General features: G+C 38.4%; 1 protein-coding gene across 4 annotated transcripts in view; it reads left to right on the top strand.

Annotated features, from left to right (window-relative positions):
* Positions 1–20,186, top strand: part of LOC26514407 (transcription-associated protein 1) — a 185,419-nt gene that overhangs the window by 53,510 nt on the left and 111,723 nt on the right. The gene's annotated exons all lie outside the window — the stretch shown is intronic.

Raw genomic sequence — 20,186 nt, 5'->3', positions numbered from 1 at the left:
ATGCTGGGGTATACAAGTATTGGGTGTGGATAAAATTTTATTAAAATAATTTAATATTGAAATGAAAATTATTTTTGTTTTGCTCAACAAAAAAAATGTGATTGTTCATGGCCCGATGTGACACCTATTTATTATATATTGACTAATTTACTAATACTTCTTGCCTTATTCATGCTTCTTAAGAGGGCAGGATAACCATCCTTGGAAACCTCCAAGGCTGGAAAAAACTAATTTTTTTTTTTATTTCTGAGTGAATATAATTATTCAATTTTTTTAGAGAGAGTATCTGGAAATTTTTTTGTTAAGAAATAATTATTATAAGATATTATAAGTATAATTATTATAAGTTAAGAAATATTATCCCATGACGGCAGTCGGCCGGAGTCGCTTCAAAAAATTGTGACCTTGCTTTGCGTAAAATCTGCCCTCACAGTGCTATCTTTAATAAAAATAAGTGAACTGATTTATTTAAAATATTAATTTCTTTTGCGGATGAACGAAATAATATTGAAAAATATGCACTTTTTAATTTTTGGTGCGGTAGTAAATTCGGAGGTACCAAGTTAACATAAAACTCAGAAATTTATTGCCTGTAAAAATGGTAAAAAGAATTTTTTTAATATATATGCGGTCGTTCATCCGCAAGTATTGCGGTGTGCAAAATTTTGTTTAGATCCGAGCATTACTTTTTGAGTTACGTCACGCACCCACTAGAAAAAATTTTTAAGTTTTAAGAAAAACGCGTCTAAAGTTTTAAAAGAAATTGAAAGTATATTGATAGAAAATTACTAGATAATCGGTATCTCAGCTAGTTTTAGTCCGATCAACATGAAACTTTCACAGAATATTCCTGAACTAAGGTTCTATTATATAAATATATTTTTCAAAATTTTTTTTTTTAATTTTAAACCATCTTGCCCCCTAAGAAAAATCACAAAGTTGGTACTGTCGGGTCAAGCAGCCGCCGAAAAGAAGTTTGTCCGGCAATAATTTATTGAATTCGTGACGGCACTTTCTTTTATATTTATGTTCGCGTCGCTCGCTCTCTCGCGGGATCTCACAGTCGCTCCGCAGCATCAAGCGTTGAGCCGCGCTCCCGCGTCATTATTCCAATTCGGTCGTCAACCCTACTCAGTCACATATGTAAATACAATTTGTAGAAACGCCAAAACAATTAAATAAATTGTATCTCTGTAACTAAACAGGTACCTTAGATACTAGAACTGGAAATTAGAATGATTTAAATTTTTACTTTACTTGACTTGTTTCTTACTTACTTAATTGTAAAATGTGAAATTAATTGTAAAATTTTGTATGAAAACATTTTCGTAGGAAACTATTTTCTTAGGTATTTCAAAAGTAATTTTCTTTCCACTTGTAAAGAGATCTGGGAGCGATAAAAAGGTAAAATGACCTGTTTTGGTAGTGGAACGTTTCGATTAAATCAATTATAAAAATTAAAGACGATTTATTGCAAAAGAAAAAATCGAAAATCGAATCTTTAATCGATTTTTCCCAGCTCTAATAGGTAAGATGATATCCACAATAATCGGAAAAAATACTTACAATTTGTTGAGAATTAGAATCCAGGGGTTTTTCAACATGAATAGTTTTTACTGAATAAGCTTCAGATAAAAGCGTTTCCAAATTTAAGTCTTTCAGGTCATTTATCCAAATTTCGCAAGAGGTTTCAAATATGGATGATAGATGATTCGGCAAATTTGTATATATTTCTTTAACAAATCGCAAAAATATTTGAATCTAAAATAAAAAAAAGAAAAAGTTATTTAATACTATAGTTTTTAAATATGCAATATATGGATATGTGGATATATATATATTTTTATACCCTTGCAGAGGGTATTATAATTTTGGTCATAAGTGTGCAACGCAGTGAAGGAGACATCTCCGACCCTATAAAGTATATATATTCTTGATCAGGATCACCTCCTGAGTCGATATGAGCATGTCCGTCTGTCTGTTTCTACAAAAACTAGTCTCTCAGTTTTAAAGCTATCGAGTTGAAACTTTGCACACACCCTTCTTTCCTTTGCAGGCAGTACATAAGTCGGAACGGCCGGGATCGGTCGACTCTATCCTATAGATGCCATATAACTGATTGATCGGAAATGCCATAACTTCGTTGTTTTTCAAGTTAGAAGGATGGGACTTTCTATGGATTCCTCTTTGGACAAAATAATTCGATATGCCAAATTTCATAAGGATCGGCCGACTATATACGATCCGCTATCTATCTAATAATATAAGATGCGTGGCGCCACCAACGGACTGTAACTCAACTGCAAGGGTATATAAACTTCGGCTCCGCCCGAAGTTAGCTTTCCTTTCTTGTTATAAAATCTTTTATTTGATGACCGGTTCTTTATTTAAGGGGTTAGGTGGGTTTGGCAGCTTCAAAAAAATGGATTTTTTTTATTTTCTTATAAATTTTTACAGAATCTCGAGAATGTTCTCATACAGCCTTGAAAAGGTGGACGCTCGAGGTCAGGTATAGGCAGAGCACAAACTTTAAACGCGTTTTTCTCAAAACTATGTTTTCAAAGTCGGTTAACAAGTTTTCTCGGAAACTACTAAACCGATTGTTGAGCTATCAGCGTTTTGATAGCAACCGAATTAATAAAGACTCCACAATTCAATTTTAATAATTTTATTGGGTCAATTTAACCCCAAAACAACGGCAGCGGCCGATCCCAACAAAACCGAGTATACAAGTCATAAAACCTAAGAGCTTGCGCAGAAGCTCCACCAAAGCTCCCAAAGTGCATGCGCTACAAAAGAATAACAAAGCGCATGCGAATCTGGGAGAAACAAAGAATATAATACAGCTGATAACGGGCAATTAGTGGACCGCTGCGGCTAGTTACACTGGGAGAATTAAATTGAAATAATTATGTTATTTGATGCTGGCACAAGTCCCAACACCGATCTTGATCAAATTTTGCACAGACCTTTGAGATTAAGATTCTCGAGAACTTGAACGAAGGATTTTTTTTCGTTGATCACAACTATTTAAAAAAAAATATTTGGTCTTTTCAGTTCGGATGATTCTATCAGGAATTGTGCTGTCAACGCGAAAGCACCTTTTTTTCTAGGGGTCACCAGAAATTTCGACTCAATGGATGAATGTTCAATATTTCTTTCTGAAAACTTCAGGAATTGTTTTTCAAATATTTATATTTAAGCAACTTTAAAGGTGTAATACAATTTTTCATTCTTTATATAAAAAAAAAAATTATTGAAAATAGCCCTATTTTGGCCGAGTAAACCCACCTAACCCCATAAACTATCCATAGTTTATATTTACACACCTGGCCAAAATAATAAGTACACAGATATAGTGTTTATTTGTTTCGATATAACTCGATTTTTATGCAATGCACACCCGCCATTTTTTTTATATTGATAAGTTACAATGTTACACAATTTCTAAAACAAGAATGAAATATGGGAACCTCGTGGATTCAATACTAAGCTTAATTTTCTGCTGGGTGGGCGATTTTGGTCTGGTCAAAATAATAAGTACACCTGTGTATTTGATAAATTTTAAAGGATTAAAGCTAGATTCGAGTTAAGATATGTTGGTTTTTATTATTTCCTTGCATATTTAAGTATATCCCAGGAAAAAAAAATTCTATAGTTGGGCAAAAAAAAGAGTTGTACAACAGAAAAAAGAAAAATTGCTTTAATTCTGCAAAAGGAAGGATAAAATCTTCGGGAAATCGCTAAAAGACTTGGGCAGTCATTATTTTTGGTCCAGAATGCCCTAAAATTCAAGGTTCAATTCGAAACTCACGTTCGGAAGAAGAAATCCTGTCAAACGACTGACACCCGAATCCTAAGTCTTTGCTGCTCATCCATTGCTGCTCATATTGACCATGAAATATCGTCTAGATCAGTTCGTCGTAGACTTACTAATGCTGGCTTACAAGGACGCATCGCCAGAAAAGTTACTCTCCTTCGAGGGAATAAATTAAAGATGAGGAAACAGTTAGCCCAAAATCATTTGGCATGATCTGGAACAGAGGGTTCCAAAAAGTGGAATAATGTCCTATGGAGTGACGAAACAAAAATAAATCTATTTGGTAACGACTCCAGAAAGAATGTACGACTTGTTTCGTCGACCCAAAGGCATAGAATTCGACGCCCGGTACTCGAAATAGACGGAAGCGGAAACATTATGATTTGGGACTGTTTTTCTTGGCATGGAGTCGTCCCGATTTACGGATTACCGATACTATGACCCAATTTGGATATAAAATTATATTGTCTGACATAATGCTGAGGAAGACATGCCTTTGAGTTGGGTCTCTCTACAGGACAACGACCCAAAACACACATCAAAGCTGGTCAAAGCTTAGTTCACCGAAAACAAGGTGGACATTATGAAGTGGCCAAGTCAAACTGCAGACTTAAACCCAATAGATAACCTATGGGGAGAGCTTAATCGTCGGATTGGCACAAACACATTTCAAAATATAGAAGAATTGCAGCAAAGACAAGGTACGATAGTTGTTTGGAGACGTGCCGTAAATTGAATGCCCAGCATGCCGAAACGGATAACAAAAGTTATACAAAATATGGGGGGATATACTGGGTATTAGCATAAGATTACTATAAAAAGACAGTTTACGTTGGGCCGTCGATGCGATCAGTCGTGTGTCTCTTCCAAATCAAACTTCTAAGCGAGGCAAACTCAAGTGGCAAATATTCTAACTTACATACAGTTCTATAATTAGATTTGTTATCAGTTAGTGCACCAGCAGTGACAATCTTCTTGCTTACACTAGAAGCTTAAAACGAACAATGCGCGATCCACCAGACATATGGAAGGAAAAACCTTCTCCAACTAGCAAATTCCTAATCATATCAAGAACCGATGATTTAACCTTTAAAGGAGTCTCACCTTTCAACATAAAAAAAGTTATAGATATAACATGCGGAGGCGTAGTCGTCAGTTGTAGGAAACTACGTGACGGAAACCTTCTCCTACAAACGAAAGACAATAGACAAGCCGAAAAACTCCTAAAACTAACAACCATATTGGACATACCCGTAGCAGTTTCAGAACACAGAACCCTGAACTACTCAAAGGGTATAATATACTCAAATGATCTGCGAGGAATTGATGAAGAAGAGATCCTTGAAAACCTAAAAAGCCAAAAAGTGTCAGCCGTAAGAAAAATTATGAAGACCTTCACAGTAGAGCCGACAGAAACTAGACTTATAACTCTAACATTTGACAAGCTAGACCTCCCCGATCACATTTACATAGGATATGAAAGGGTCCAAGTTCGGCCTTATATACCATCCCCAATCCGTTGCAACAACTGCCTACGGCTAGGTCACCTCCAAAAATTCTGTAAGAACACAGAGACCTGCTTTATGTGCAGCCAACCTTCCCATATCGACATGACAATTGGAGAAAAATGCGAACGTGGACCTTGCTGCATCAACTGCACTGAAAAAAAGATGCCGGATAATAAACACCATCCCAGAGACAGAAATTGCCCAGTATTTCTTTCCCATAAGGAAGTGCAAGCCATCAAAACCCTCCAAAAAGTGGACAACAGAACGGCCTGGTCAATCTACAGGAAGAGACACCATCATGATGGGTCTCTATACGCATCGGTTGCAAGCTCAATGCAGCACAACACCTCCCAACAACAAAGATTGACACAGAACACGCCCCCGACAACAGCATCAACCTCTCACCACCCACCATCATCAGAAGACACTGGCAGACCCATTATAGGATACGACGACAAGGAAGATGAATCATTGCTAACGGACTCGAGTATTGAAAATAACAGAAAGGATAGTACAAACAGTAAAGTAAATATTCTCCCTAAAAATATAAGCAACAGAACTAAAAGAAATCTTATCAATAAAGAAAAAACAAACAGCACAATTATAACAAGGTCAAAGCTTAAAATATTGCAGAATTAACTAAATACTAAAGACTACAGATTAAATATAAATAAATCTAGACGTAAATATGACACTTAAGATATTACAATGGAACATTAATGGCTACACAAACAATTATAATGAACTGCTAATCCTAATCAAACTACACAATCCCAAAGTTATCTCCCTTCAGGAAACACACATAACCCTCTCCCAACAATTCCCCATCCCTGTCAATTTCAAAATGTACAACACAACGTCAATTATAGCAAAAGGTGGAGTCGCCTTATTGATCCACAAAGATGTCCAACATAAACCAATTCCGGTAGGACAAATTTTTGATGCCATAGCTTTAGAAATCTACTCCAAGCAAAAAGTTAACATCCTATCCACTTATATTCCACCTTCTCAAAAATTCACCACTTCAGATTTAGAAAACACTATTCCACAGTCATCAACACCTTCGCTGATCACTGGTGATTTTAACGGTTGGAATACTCTGTGGGGCTCCCCCAAGAGCAATCGCAGGGGTAGGATTCTCGGTGAATACATTTTAAAAAACAATTATATAATTCTAAACAATGGCCAGCCTACCCATTTCTCCACCCACAACTCTTACACCCACATCGATCTTGCCTTATGCTCTCCAAGCCTTAAAATTCACTGTGAGTTTAAAATAATGGACTCACCCCAGGGTAGCGACCATTTCCCTATAACAATCAACATATTTAACAAAGAAAAAAAGATATTTAATTACACAAGCAAATTTCTAACCAAAAAAGCAAATTGGGAAAAATTTGAAAATCTTACAAATTGTCTCCATAGCCAGATCCCTGTTTCAACAAACACAAACAAAGAACACAGCAACATAAACAAAATAATACTAAATAGCGCTTACAATAGCATCCCCCAATCCCATCCTCCAAAAACTCAATACAATGTCCCATGGTGGAACAAAAAATTAAATATCTTGAAAACTAAAAAAAACCGAGCATGGAGATTGTTTAATAGGGAAATGAATCAAGAAAACCTAATACAATATAAAAAATCCAACGCCCAGTTCAGAAGAGAAATTCGCCTCAGTAAGAAAGAAAGTTTGCACGCACTGACCTCCACCATTTCAAGCCAATCCAAAGCGGAATTAGTCTGGAATAACATCAGGCAATTCTGCGGAATTCACAAATCAACACACATTCATTGTATCCAAAATAACAATAAAAACTCAACGGTCACAAATTCAAAAGACATAGCTACAGCCTTTTCCAAACACTGGTCATCTAATTCAGAGGACCAAAACTTCTCCCAGTCATTTAGAGACGCCAAAAATAACACATACAGATCAGACACAAACTATCTACCCAACAAAACAGTCGACTTTATGGAACAAGACATTACGGACCTTGAATTTAATGCTGCTTTGAACAGTCTAAAGGGGAACACCCCAGGAAACGATAAAATAAACTATATAATGATAAAGCACATCGGAAAACCAGTTAAAAAAAGATTAATAAACTTTTTCAACTCAATCTTAAGTTCTTTTATCCCTCAGGCTTTTAAAATTAGCACCGTAGTCCCAATTCACAAAGCAGGCAAAGACAAAACGACAATAGAATCATACAGACCAATCTCCCTTAACCCATGCATTGCAAAAACGCTAGATAAAATAATTTCCAAACGACTGTGGTGGTTTGTTACCTCTAACAAACTTCTCAACAGCCGTCAAGTTGGATTTAAAAGAGGGAAGTCTGTGACAGACTGTCTACTATATGTAGACGCTATCATCAGCAGGACCCTTTCAGAAAAAAAACACGCCTCGGTCATAGCACTTGACTTCGAAAAAGCTTTCGAGAAGGTAGGACTTCACACCATAAAAAGCCAACTGAACCAATGGGGTTGCGGACCCAAGTTAACAAAATATGTAACACAATTCATGACAAGCCGTAAAATCAGAGTCAGAGTAAACCACAGTCAATCGCTAATCCAGCCACTCCACAACGGGATACCCCAGGGTTCCCCATTGTCGGTAATATTATTCCTTATAGCATTCAATAGCTTATCAGATACCATTAGCAGGCATAAAAATTTAAACTTCATTGCATATGCTGATGACTATAACATAATAATAGATCTCAAAAAAGAAAAGAACTTGCAAATCGACTTGAACCGCCTCTTTGAAGACATTAATAACTGGTGTAATACATCAGGAGCTTCATTGTCTATCACAAAATGCAAACATATGCATATTTGCAGAAAACAATGCTGCACTTGCCAAGTATCCACACAAACACATGTTATTGATTCAGTAAAAGAACTAAAAATATTAGGAGTATCCTTCGACTCAAAATATAGTTGGAAACCACACATCAATAATTTAACTAAATCTCTAACTAAATCGTCAAATATAATAAAATTCCTAGCAAACGATAAGTACAATTGTCAACCAACAACCCTAGTCCAAATCGTGAAAAGCTTATCCTTATCAAAAATAGATTTCGGCCTGCCACTATACGGACTAGCACCAAAAACACAAATAAAACCGATCAAATCTATACTCAACAACGCCCTTCGAACCGCGTTAGGAGCCTTCCGCTCAACACCTATTTATAATATCTACGTCGAATCCAATATTACCCCTCTTGAAACTAGAATACAGCACCTTCAAGCCAAATTATCAAAAACTATAATTCAATCAACAGACACTCCGCTGAAACCAATCCTTGACAAAATCCTAAAAAACAAAATAACAAAATACAGAAACTCAGCCATACAAAAGAGTATCATCTCCTGTAGCAACCTTGGCCTCCCGGTCAACCCAATAAAACCCACGCCAAAGTCAAATCCGCCATGGAATCTAAGTCCTGAATCAATAGACATAGCCTTAAGCAAATACAGAAAAGACCAAACAAATTTGTCAGTATTCATAAAAGAATTTTCAGACATAAAATCAAAAATGAACAACTTCACATTTATTTATACTGACGGATCCCTTTACAACCATATACCTGCATACGCCATAACCACCGAAACCACTGTCCTTAAAATGGCCATACTTCCGACCTACTCCTCAGTCTTTACTGCAGAAATAATCGCTATATTAGAAGCCATCGAGATAAGCCGCACAATAAAAGGAAAAATCTGCATCTGCTCCGACTCACTGTCTGCCTTAAATTCAATAAAAAACATTGACAACAACTCACATTACCCCACATTAATTAGAGAATCAATTACAAAGCTCTATCCAAAAATAAAAATCTTGTGGATTCCAAGCCACGTGGGAATCATAGGAAATGAATTTGCTGATAACGCCGCTAAATACGCAACTACAGCACCTTTGGTCACGACAAAAAATCTCAACCAGACCGATATAAACAAATACATAAAATCGAAGCTATCTAACAATTCACTAAACCTATTACAAAACACATCAAGCTGGTACCAAACTATTAACATAAATTATACTAACATCAATGATTACTCCAAAAACAAGGAAATCACCAGTCTATCAAGACGAGACCAAACTAAATTCATTAGATTACGTCTAGGGCATACAAGACTCACCCATCAGTATAGAATGCTGCAATCGACATCTAACACCTGCCAGTTTTGCAACCAAGTTGCAATGACTTTGAACCACATACTTAATGAATGCGTAGCATTTAATCCTGCCCGAAACCCCTTCCCAAATGGTAACCTCCATTCTGCCATTTCAAATCCTACAACCAGCAACATCCTGAGAATCCTAAATTTTCTTAAAAAAACAAAGACAATCAATCTTATCTAATAATTAAGCGTCCAACAACACAATAGAAATTAGAAAACTAATTTTCGAATTATATAGAATTGTGCAAAAACTTGAATTTCACATAGACTAATACAGACATTAGGATTAAGTAAATAACAAAAAATGTAACTACGAAAAACAAAAAATAAAATAAATGAGCCAGCCGAAAGCCTTAGTAGCTATGGCTGCAACGCCCCCCCCCTGTAGCTTTAGTTTTAACTTTAAGCTAACAGAATGTAAATAAATAAATAAATACTATAAAAAGAAAAAAATTGAGAAAATGTTTTTTATTTTTAAGTTAGAGGCTTTGAAGAATTGCTGTACTTATTTTTTTGACCAACCCTTTTTTATGTTTTTTAGGTTTAATCCACAATAAATTCTACAGATTTCGTGAAATATTCTTATGTTAAGTATTTTTATAATCAGCATTATGCCAGAAAACTAAAAAAATTAGAATTGGTTCGTTACGGTAATAAAAAAAAGATTTACGTGACATAAAAGAAATCTTATGAGCATGTACTTATTATTTTGGCCAGCAGTGTATATACTTTATAAGGTTGGAGATGTCTCCTTCATTGCGTTGCAGACTTTTGACCAAAATTATAATACCCTCTTCAAGGGTATAAATATGAGGGCGAATTAGCTGGATGTATACTAGAGATTGGTTTGGGCAAATTAAACGAGTTCGGAAAATATCTGTGGATGCCACTGGAAGCATTGGTCTGCCGATTGTAAAACCTAATGGCGATTCAAGCTACGTTTTTCCATACCATGTTTGTTATGGAAGGTGACGACGGAATATGTGCAGTATTTCAAATGCCATCGGCCAAGCGCGATACGGCCAACATCCAATTCTGTCTAATTCGGTTTACATATATCAAATTCGCGCATCTGTCCACCTGAAGTTGTGTGCGACTTTTCCTTGGTTTTGTTAAACGCTGTGAGTTTAAGCTTCAACGAATGTTCCCTCCATACATATATTTCGTCGCTTTGAAGCTTTGTCCTGCGAGTCGAGTCGAATTCCAAGATCATATATTCGGCTTGATATCGCCCACCTTCTAAAAATGATGTGCCGGAAAAAGGTATTCCAAAGAAATTTTCCCAACATCAAGGATTTTTACATAAGATGTATTGGAGTCGCAACAACCTGCGAAACCAAAAAAAGTTTTATTGCAGCCGGAAGGAAAAAATTAAGGAATTATGAATTTATAAAAATCTTTAAGGTCTAATCTAATCTTAAGGTCTAAATCTTTAAGGTGCAGCAAAACGCAGGACAAACGTTATAAAAAACAAATTTACATGGAATTATAATGTTCGATCGTCTGTATTGGTGGAGGCTTACCTCAAAAATTTAAAAAAATCCGACATGAAAATCTTCAATAGACCTGTGCGCGCATATTAACTTGTAACACAGCACATCCAATGCATCGAGGCAGTTTGCAAATTCAAGACAAAAAATTTAAAGCAAGATGTTGATAAACAAGATGATAAAATCTTTGCAGGTTATCTCCTAGAAAGCCTACAGGAAAATATTAACAAAAATTTCCAAATCTCGAAATGATACACAACCGACCCTATAGAAAGAAGAAGGACGCGATATTGCAAAATGGCAATGCACTTCGGCCCATATAATTGAAGAAAAATCAATCAATTAAAAAAAAAAAACACGTCCCGTTTGATTCATTAGTGAAAATTCTAGCGACTGCGTTTTTGGACAGCATCTATTACAAACGGACTATTGACGAGAACAAGAAAAAATTCAATAATATTATTTTCCTAAAAAAAGGCCATCGATGGATTAAGTGGGGAACTATATTGTGATAGAGGACGGATTCTTACAAAAATATTTTCGGAATATAACTCCGTTGTTTACGGCAAAGCGATTATCGGGACGTTTGTTAAAAAGGTCATGGAAGGAATATCGAGCCTGCAAAAGAAACGTTCATGAAAATGGCAACCAGAGCTATAATAACACAGGCCGACAATTTCTAACTTTTTTTTTCCTCCACGCATAATTTTACCTGCTCCATAACCTTTAGGCTCCCCTGAACCAAAGTCCAGAACAAACATAGGTTCTATCACCCACAGTTTCCGCGGTACACCTAAGAGAAGAAATCGATCAAATTTTACCTTATATTGAATTATGTAGGATGTGTAATGGCGATGACCATCATTGTTTCTAGTACATATCATTTTTGAAAAGTATGTGTACCAACTAAAATTAAAAAATGGTATCTAGCAGTTACCATATCTTTGGAATACTCATCCAAAGTTGAAATCTCAGATTTTCTAGATTTATTCTTGGTCTTCTATGATTTTTTCCCAAACATTTTTCTATGGAAGATTTTTATTTTCTTATTGAAATCAGTAGATCATACCATGTTTTAATTTTGGTATTAAGGAAAAACTCGAAACAATTTTATTGAATTTATTATAGGTGGTTAAACAATATTTTCTTCAATTAAAGCGAAAAAATGTACGGCAACAACGGTGGCAGATGTTTGAATTTAATAAAAGTCAATTTTTCTTGTATAAAAAGACTTTATATAATAATGGTTATACTCGTATATATAGGCTGGTTTATGACCTGCTAAAATATATTTTATGACGCTTTTTTTATTAGTTTATAAGGGCATAACATGGAAAATCTGGGAAATATCCTCATCTGGGACATCTTAATTGGTTACATCTTTGGGTTTTGAACCCTTTCCAGTTAGAAAAACCCAAAAAAATTTGCGGTACTATGCATTTCCCAAACCGATCCCTTTTTTCCAAACCGCATAATTATGCAATTGAAACTTTATGGTGTAGTGGTTTTATGTAGGTAGTACAAATTCCGTAAGATTTTTTCCTTTTTCTATTTTAAGTATTTTTTCAAACTACCGTAACTTTTTCTGTTACAGTTACGTGTGTGTAAATTTTCCGGGTTTCCCCATGACAGGTATAAGTTAAACAAGAAAGGAAAGCTAACTTCGGGCGGAGCCGAAGTTGATATACCCTTGCAGTTCAGTCGCAGTCCGCTAGGTGGCGCCACGCATCTTATATTATTAGATATATAGCAGATCGTATAAAGTCGGCCGATCCTTATGAAATTTAGATAATAATAATAATTCTCCTTGCAGAGGGTATTATAATTTTGGTCAAAAGTGTGCAACGCAGTGAAGGAGACATCTCCGACCCTATAAAGTATATATATTCTTGATCAGGATCACCTCCTGAGTCGATATGAGCATGTCCGTCTGTCTGTTTCTACGCAAACTAGTCTCTCAGTTTTAAAGCTATCGAGTTGAAACTTTGCACACACCCTTCTTTCCTTTGCAGGCAGTATATAAGTCGGAACGGCCGGGATCGGTCGACTATATATATAGCTGCCATATAACTGATTGATCGGAAATGCCATAACTTTGGTGTTTTTTAAGTTGGAGGGTTGACACTTTCAACACATGTTATATTTGACCAAAATATCTTGTGTACATTCAAATTAATTAAATTAAGGAGGTGATGGTTATTTATTCTCCGCTGTAGAGGGTGTCTTCAGTGATGATTATTTATTCTCCGCTGTAGAGGGTGTCTTCAGTGATGAGGATATTTCCAGTGTAGAATGATTTGGTATTCCTGGCGGTTGCCGAGGGTTCTTCCTTCTGATGAGGGTTTATGTTGGGAGTTACTAACTCCGTTATTACTGCCTTGAGGCTGAGTAACCAAGCAAGAGCAAATGAATTGAATATTACGGCTTGTGCCGGAGTTAATTGAAAGAGTTCTTTATTCTGAGAGACTCAAGTACAAACTGAAACTTAAAGCTAACAAAAAGCATTTCATAGCGGCCACGCAAATATGCAGTGTTCGCCGGCTATGCACGAGCATCCGGCCAGACGCTGTGTCAGCAGTTTGGCCAGAGCTAGTTCTTAAGCAACCGGACATTGCCGTCGCGCGGTTAACTTCAGTTAACTACTCCCCCTTCAAGAATGAGGCCGCCCTCGGCCGACCCTATTTGGGCGATCATCTCTTTTAGTTGGGCCGCGGTTCTTCGGGCCTGAGTGACCCGCCGATAGGCCAAGCCGATGCAAATCAAAGCGCAGCATATTGCTCCCGCTATGAACACCATCTGATATACTTGATGGTGGTTGATCTTCTCCCCGAACTCCCTGATGTGTTCCAAATTACGTTCACTCAGCCGGTGAAGGTAAGGAAGACTGAGGACGTGGCGTTCCATGGTGACGTTCAGGGAAGGTGAGCTGGCCACTCCTGGAGCCCTCTTCTGGGCTGTGTTATGGTTGACCAATCGGGTTTCGTTAATGGTGGCACCTTCTTCAAAGGTGACAAGGTACGTACCCCTTAATTGGGCACAGGTGCCATTATCCACACACACTCGAGCCGGGCTATCGTTTATGATTAGGATCCCCTCATCAACATAGGTGATGGGGTGTAAATCGCTTTGCTGGATCTCGCAATGTGCCGCGCCTCCAGCGTGGAGCTCTTGAGCGCATGATCTTCTTCGCGCCAACCGACAAAATGTAGCCCCTGCTGTCAAAGAGCAGTTTTCTACAGTGTGGATGTTGCCGTCGCATTCAGCAATAATATTGTCCTCCAGCCTGAGTATGGTGTCGTGATGTGACACCGGGAAAACGGTGATCTTGTTGCAGGCCGACTTGATCTTTGGAAACTTAATAATAAAGTGTAAGATGTTATTGGATTGTAATATCTTAACGGACGATACGGACAAAACATCCCTAATCGCGGTCTCGGTGGGCTTTTCCATCCACACACCTTCCAGGTCTGCATGATCTAAGATGCTAGGGCTAACGACGTTAACTTTGGCAAGAGCTACTGCCAGTATTAAACCCTGCAGCTCCATTGTTATCATCCTATTTCGAGTTAAAAGCATCTCGAATAGGTGCCCTGTATCAATTTGGGACTTTTTAGCCGACCCCAGAAGTTGATTGACGGTAGCGGAAATTTTATTAATTTGCATTTGTATTTTGTTATTGATATTGACCTGCCTATTGTTTGCATTTATTAATTCGAATTCTTTAAATTTAATTTTTTCGAAATCTTCCGCGTCCGGAGTTCCCGCCACTACCTTCAACGCGGTCCCTAGGAAGTCTAAGCTTCTTGCTACCCTATGATGGATGCTCAAAGAGTCGAGCAGGTCGCGCAGATGGGCGACATCAACAATCAAGAGTTTCTGCATATGAGACTGAGGGAACATGCTGGACATCCCGCTGGTTTCTTCTATGACGCGCCTATATTCCGAGAGATTTGCAGAATGTTTCACAAACGCAAATTCCTCCCAAACTAGAATTTGGCCATCAACGATGGGAATGTATTTAGTTTTAGAATAGTCCGTGACGCGTGCCGATGTTGTGGTCAAAAGGAAAATCAGGGCTATAGTTGTGAACCTGTAATTTGGAAGTGCTGTAAGTTTGTTGAAATTTGGGAAGCCCACCACCAAAGCGTGATTAAAATAATAAAAGCAAAACTTATGCCAAGTGGCTACAAAAAAGGTATGATAAGAAATTTAAAAATTATCAGGCGAGGGATAAAATAGTCACGCTCGGCCTACCTAAGGTTGTCTTTGTGGACCACCCTCCCCTTAATGAGGACTGTGGTCCCCATGTCCGCTTCAACGGTCTTTTCTTCACACAAAGGTGAGAGTTTGTTGCCCAGGCGTTTGTTAGACTTCACTAAGACTTTTTCGCCAACCTCGAACACTCTATTTTGTCGGGAAGCGTTTTCCCTGTTTCGGAGCTTGTCCTGGGCTATTTTAATCTTATCCTGTATTTCGTAATCTGGCCCATTTGATTGAGTCTGAACCACGTCAGCCGGCCTCTTGTCGATGACCGAATGGATAGATTTGTTATATTTGGTTGTAGCCAGTAGGATCAGCTCTACGGTATCGCTAATGCCTTTGTCGATTTTAAGGCATCTAGCAAGCTCTACCAGAGTGCTGTGGAAGCGTTCCACCTGTCCGTTTGAGACACTGTGGAGGGGCGGAGCATTTGAAATGCTAACGCTGAAATGGTTTTCCAGCATGGCCACGATGGTGTGCGAGTTCAACGATGGTTCGTTGTCGCAATATATGACCTTTGCCTTAGGGAAAATGTTCATCAGTTGTAGTAGCGCTGGTTTGAGGTCCTCTATGGATCTAGAGGGGACCGGTTGGACGACAGCAAATTTCGAGAATTTGTCAATGCACGTAAGGAAATACTTTTTATCCGTGGAGAAGATGTCTATGTGTAGCATTTCTCCTACATGAGATGGGATCGGTGTTTCGCCAAGCTCCTGTTTCTTTGGATGTCTGTCGTATTTAGCCTTGGCGCAAGTCCTGCAGGAATCGACTATTTCGTTCGCCATTTTGGTCATTTTTGGGAAGTAGTACTCGGAGAGTACCTGCTTCACGTTTTCTTGGGCAGACCTGTGAGCTCTGTTGTGCTCGACAGTGAGAATCTCCCGCCTCTCGCCCATTGCAAAAATATCCGTCACTCGGTTTTTGCAGTGCCAAAATTTGGTGGCAGGGAATTGCCGAACCAATTTGTCCTGTACCATTGCTAGCGTGTGCAAATCGCAATGGATGGCGTTTACGCCTTTAGGAACTATTACGTCCGCTAGCTCCTCCAGCAATGACTCCTCGCAAGTGAAGTCAATGTTATGCCGTCTCTTGTTTCCAAAGAGAACGAAGCTGCGTCTAGACGAAAAGCGAGCCTCTTCCAGAGTTATCTGGTTCTGGAAGCAATTGAGAGGCTTATCCGTGGATGGGATGGTGTGAGTTAGCGACAGCTCACTGTGGATTGTGGCCGCGCTTGAAAATGCCTCTTCCTCTTCTACAACGTTGAGTTGTTGCCTCGAGAGGGCATCTGCGACGAGGTTGTCTTTGCCAGGCATGTAATGAACCTTGGCCCCACACTCGTCGATGCGTTCTTTCCATCTTTTAATTTTCGTGTTTGGATTAGAATCCGAAACCGCGTAGGTTAGTGGTTGGTGGTCAGTGTAGACATTTATGTCTTTGACCCCATATAGGTAGTGACGAAGCTTTTCTAGAGCCCAAACTATGGCTAACAGCTCCCTTTCGTTGGTAGCGTAATTAACCTCTCTGTCCTTTAAGGTTCTAGAGATCATAGAAATGGGTCGTCCCTTTTGGGAAAGCACAGCGCCAATGCCGTACGCTGAGGCATCTGTCGTTAGATCAAATGGCAATTTATAATCGGGGTATCTGAGGATGACGTCCTCAGAGGCCAGGATGTTCCGAAGCTTTTCGAAGGCCTGCCGTTGTGGCTCGGTAAACTGTACCTGGATGTTTCTGGATCTGTATCTGCTGACATTTCCATGTTCCCCTTTTAGGATACTCGAAATGGGCCTAGCTATTGATGCAAAATCTTTAATAAAGCACCTATAGTAGCCAGCCAAGCCCATGAATGACCTTACTTCAAATACGTTTTTAGGCTCCGGGAATTCCTTGATGGCCCGGACCTTTTCTGGGTCTGTTCTAGTCCCTTCACTGGTGACTATAAACCCCAAAAAATTAACGCTTTCTTTGAAGAAGACCGATTTCTGCGCCGACACTCTCATGTTGGCGTCGTGCAGGCTCTTTAGTACCCAGTCTACGTGCCGTATGTGGGCGTTTTCGTCCTCTGAGAAGACGATGACATCATCGACATAGACATAGCAAAATTTGCCAATCTGCTCTCGCAGTATGTCGTCGATGGTTCTTTGGAAGATGCTGGCAGCATTCCTCAACCCGAATGGCAGTCGGCAGAACTCGTATTTTCCCCCGTTTACGGAAAAGGAAGTTTTTTCACGGTCACGTTCCGCCAGTGTAATCTGGTGGTAGCCAGACTTCAAATCGAGCGTTGTAAAGTACTTAGCCTTGCCCAAATTGCCTAGTATCATGGAGATAATTGGCATGGGGTAGCGATCCGGTATTGTTATAAGAAATTTGTACAAAAATGCTAAACCGTCAGCCAATCTTATTTAGGAATTTATTTATTTATTTTATTTTATTTTTCAAAAAAAGGTTAACGGAGTGCAGTTTTTAGTTATGAGTGTAACACATTTTCACTATTACTACCAATGCAGACTTGTTGAAAGGGTTGCGAATGAAAATGTCCACTTACATGTTTTCACGATGGGCGCCAATTAATTAAATTAAGGAGGTGATGGTTATTTATTCTCCGCTGTAGAGGGTGTCTTCAGTGATGATTATTTATTCTCCGCTGTAGAGGGTGTCTTCAGTGATGAGGATATTTCCAGTGTAGAATGATTTGGTATTCCTGGCGGTTGCCGAGGGTTCTTCCTTCTGATGAGGGTTTATGTTGGGAGTTACTAACTCCGTTATTACTGCCTTGAGGCTGAGTAACCAAGCAAGAGCAAATGAATTGAATATTACGGCTTGTGCCGGAGTTAATTGAAAGAGTTCTTTATTCTGAGAGACTCAAGTACAAACTGAAACTTAAAGCTAACAAAAAGCATTTCATAGCGGCCACGCAAATATGCAGTGTTCGCCGGCTATGCACGAGCATCCGGCCAGACGCTGTGTCAGCAGTTTGGCCAGAGCGAGTTCTTAAGCAACCGGACATTGCCGTCGCGCGGTTAACTTCAGTTAACTTTCATAAGGATCGGCCGACTATATCCTATAGCTGTCATAGAACGATCGAAATTGGCATAACTTTGTTGTTTTTTAAGTTAGAAAGATGGGATTTGGTACAGATTCAATTTTGGGAAAAAAAAATCTGATTTGTCGAATTTCATAAAGATTGGCCAACTATATCCTATAGCTGTCATATAACTGATTGATCGGAAATGCTACAACTTCGTTGTTTTTCAAGTTAGAAGCATGAGAGTTTCAATGGATTCCTCTTTTGGCAAAATAATTCGATATGCCAAATTTCATAAGGATCGGCCGACTATATACGATCCGCTATATATCTACAGTAGAACTCCAATTATCCGAACTCCGACTATCCGAATCGCCGATTATCCGAATCACAAGTCTGGACTTGACTTTTTTTAGCCTGTCGTTGTGCCTACACTGACTTCCCCCCGCGATTGTTTGTTTTGATTAGCCAGTGTGCTATTGACCTTGCTCGAGGACGGTACTCTTTCGCTACGGCTTACTTTTGTTTGTGCGTGTACAATACTGTATTATTGTTATACCATGGCTTCGAAAAGAAAACGAAAATCCGATTATCCGAATATTTGATTATCCGAATGGGTCCCGGTCCCCATTAATTCGGATAATTGGAGTTCTACTGTAATAATATAAGATGCGTGGCGCCACCTAGCGGACTGCGACTCAACTGCAAGGGTATATCAACTTCGGCTCCGCCCGAAGTTAGCTTTCCTTTCTTGTCTTATTATATATTAGTCTCTCAGTTTTGGAGCTATCGAGTTGAAACCGTTTTTTCCTTGCAGGTAGTATATACATAAGTCGGAACGGCCGGGATCGGTCGACTATATCCTATAGCTTCCATATAACTGATTGATCGGAAATGCCATTACTTTGGTGTTTCTTAAGTTAGAGGGTTGATACTTTCCACACATGTTATATTTGACCAAAATATCTTATGTACAAAATTTCATAAGGATCGGCCGACTATATCCTATAGCTGTCATAGAACGATCGGAATTGGCATAACTTTAACGTTTTTTAAGTTAGAAAGATGGGACTTGGTACAGATTACTCTTTGGGCAAAATAATTCAATATGCCAATTTTCATAAGGATCAGCCGACTATATACGATCCGCTATATATCTAATAATATAAGATGCGTGGTGCCACCTAGCGGACTGCGACTCAACTGCAAGGGTATATCAACTTCGGCTCCGCCCGAAGTTAGCTTTTCTTTCTTGTTTTTAGTTAAATTTTTAAGTTTTAAGGGATGCATTTTTTCTTGACTTTCGAATTGCACCTCTATGTTCCTACGCAAAGGGTCCATAGTACACTCCAGAGTAGATAATGCGTAGATAAGCGAGGGAGAAGAAGCACGCCAAGATCCCTTAACGCATAAAGAATGCCCAACTTAAGGGGGCAGGATGGTTTCAGAGGCGAAAAAAAAACAGATTTTTGCGATTGTTTTTTTTTTTCATTTCTAAGTGAATATATTTATTCAATTTTTTTACACCATAAATGGCTATATTTGGAGAGTATATAGGAATTTTTATTTTTAAAAAATAATTATTATTTATGACGTGACGGGCAGTCGGCCGGAGTCGCTCCAAAAAATTATTATCTTGCGGTGCGTAACAGCGGGCCTTACAGTGTTATCGGAAACAAAAAAATGAATTGATTTACTTAAAATATTAGTTTTGAAAAATATGCGATTTTGAATTTTTGGCGCGGTTGTAAAGTCGGAGGTACCATTTTTACACAAAAATTAGCCCATTATTGCCCGTAAAAATGGTAAAAAAAAAAAAATTTAAAAAAAAGCGTTCGTTCATCCGCAAGTATTTTTTGTATAAAAGATGTGTGATAAATTTTATT

This window comes from Drosophila ananassae, chromosome 3L (genome assembly GCF_017639315.1).
Source record: "Drosophila ananassae strain 14024-0371.13 chromosome 3L, ASM1763931v2, whole genome shotgun sequence".
NCBI classification, from domain to species: domain Eukaryota; kingdom Metazoa; phylum Arthropoda; class Insecta; order Diptera; family Drosophilidae; genus Drosophila; species Drosophila ananassae.
The sequence above is the reverse complement of the archived record's forward strand: the minus strand, read 5'-3'. Positions and strand labels throughout refer to the sequence as shown.